The sequence below is a fragment of the Solanum pennellii genome, chromosome 1 (genome assembly GCF_001406875.1).
Source record: "Solanum pennellii chromosome 1, SPENNV200".
In the NCBI taxonomy this organism is placed as follows: domain Eukaryota; kingdom Viridiplantae; phylum Streptophyta; class Magnoliopsida; order Solanales; family Solanaceae; genus Solanum; species Solanum pennellii.
In genome coordinates this window covers 16032953-16035706 of record NC_028637.1, presented here as the reverse complement: position 1 = coordinate 16035706, position 2754 = coordinate 16032953, and positions in this window count along the sequence as shown.

The following is a 2754-nucleotide window of genomic DNA, read 5'->3' as shown; positions in this document are numbered from 1 at the left end:
AAATTAGGTCTTAGGCCTAACTCACACCCCAAAAGCTAGCTCAAAGGGAGGAGGATTGCCCAAGCCTTATAAGGAGTCCACCCATCTTATTAACTACCGATGTGGGACTTTTGTCATTCTTTAACACCCCACCTCACGCCCAGTGCTTAGCATCTGGTGCGTGGGCAATTTTTAATTTTGGGGACCCCAACATCGGGTGAGACGGGCCCTGCTCTGATACCATGTAAAATTAGGTCTTAGGCCTAACTCACACCCCAAAAGCTAGCTCAAAGGAAGGAGGATTTCCCAAGCCTTATAAAGAGTTCACCCATCTCATTAATCACCGATGTGGGACTTTTGTCATTCTTTAACACCCCACCTCACGCCCAGTGCTTAGCATCTGGTGCGTGGGCAATTTTTAATTTTGGGGACTCCAACATCGGGTGAGACGGGCCCTGCTCTGATACCATGTAAAATTAGGTCTTAGGCCTAACTCACACCCCAAAAGCTAGCTCAAAGGAAGGAGGATTTCCCAAGCCTTATAAAGAGTTCACCCATCTCATTAATCACCGATGTGGGACTTTTGTCATTCTTTAACACCCCACCTCACGCCCAGTGCTTAGCATCTGGTGCGTGGGCAATTTTTAATTTTGGGGACTCCAACATCGGGTGAGACGGGCCCTGCTCTGATACCATGTAAAATTAGGTCTTAGGCCTAACTCACACCCCAAAAGCTAGCTCAAAGGAAGGAGGATTTCCCAAGCCTTATAAAGAGTTCACCCATCTCATTAATCACCGATGTGGGACTTTTGTCATTCTTTAACACCCCACCTCACGCCCAGTGCTTAGCATCTGGTGCGTGGGCAATTTTTAATTTTGGGGACTCCAACATCGGGTGAGACGGGCCCTGCTCTGATACCATGTAAAATTAGGTCTTAGGCCTAACTCACACCCCAAAAGCTAGCTCAAAGGAAGGAGGATTTCCCAAGCCTTATAAAGAGTTCACCCATCTCATTAATCACCGATGTGGGACTTTTGTCATTCTTTAACACCCCACCTCACGCCCAGTGCTTAGCATCTGGTGCGTGGGCAATTTTTAATTTTGGGGACTCCAACATCGGGTGAGACGGGCCCTGCTCTGATACCATGTAAAATTAGGTCTTAGGCCTAACTCACACCCCAAAAGCTAGCTCAAAGGAAGGAGGATTTCCCAAGCCTTATAAAGAGTTCACCCATCTCATTAATCACCGATGTGGGACTTTTGTCATTCTTTAACACCCCACCTCACGCCCAGTGCTTAGCATCTGGTGCGTGGGCAATTTTTAATTTTGGGGACTCCAACATCGGGTGAGACGGGCCCTGCTCTGATACCATGTAAAATTAGGTCTTAGGCCTAACTCACACCCCAAAAGCTAGCTCAAAGGAAGGAGGATTTCCCAAGCCTTATAAAGAGTTCACCCATCTCATTAATCACCGATGTGGGACTTTTGTCATTCTTTAACACCCCACCTCACGCCCAGTGCTTAGCATCTGGTGCGTGGGCAATTTTTAATTTTGGGGACTCCAACATCGGGTGAGACGGGCCCTGCTCTGATACCATGTAAAATTAGGTCTTAGGCCTAACTCACACCCCAAAAGCTAGCTCAAAGGAAGGAGGATTTCCCAAGCCTTATAAAGAGTTCACCCATCTCATTAATCACCGATGTGGGACTTTTGTCATTCTTTAACACCCCACCTCACGCCCAGTGCTTAGCATCTGGTGCGTGGGCAATTTTTAATTTTGGGGACTCCAACATCGGGTGAGACGGGCCCTGCTCTGATACCATGTAAAATTAGGTCTTAGGCCTAACTCACACCCCAAAAGCTAGCTCAAAGGAAGGAGGATTTCCCAAGCCTTATAAAGAGTTCACCCATCTCATTAATCACCGATGTGGGACTTTTGTCATTCTTTAACACCCCACCTCACGCCCAGTGCTTAGCATCTGGTGCGTGGGCAATTTTTAATTTTGGGGACCCCAACATCGGGTGAGACGGGCCCTGCTCTGATACCATGTGAAATTAGGTCTTAGGCCTAACTCACACCCCAAAAGCTAGCTCAAAGGAAGGAGGATTTCCCAAGCCTTATAAAGAGTTCACCCATCTCATTAATCACCGATGTGGGACTTTTGTCATTCTTTAACAAATGAACCTAAACTGGAATAGAAAGAACTAGAGCCTAACATGTGTGCTTGAATTTTGTGTGAAGTTTGAGGGTGTTTGATTTTTCTTGATGTTGTATCGAGTCATGGTTGAGATTTTTAAGGGTTAGACGTCAAGGTACGATCCCCGAAGGACTACCCTAAGGGTTCTTGAGGAGGACGCTAAGTCTTGACCCCGAGAAAACCATTAGGTTGCCTCTAAGGGGGTGACCTACAGATGGGGTTCACGCCCCATAGGTCCATTCACGATTCATGGATGGAATATATAGGTCAAGAACCCCAAATGAGGGTCTCAGAACAAAACCACCATTGCACAACACGAAGTCGTGACTCCATCCACCGTGTGTATTGTGGTCGTGGTTTGGCACCTTAAACCTGTTGCAATTTCAGCCAAGTGAGGTGTGAATTTCCAAGTTCCTATAAATGTACAGACGACAATTTTAGGTGTTTTTAGGTATATTTAGAGCAGTGAAACATTTAAGAGGTATTGTTGACTTGATTACTTTCAAAATCCCAAAGTTTGGAACCTGTCTTCACTAAAACTCTCTCAAGGAAAACTCCATAAGAGGTGAAGAAC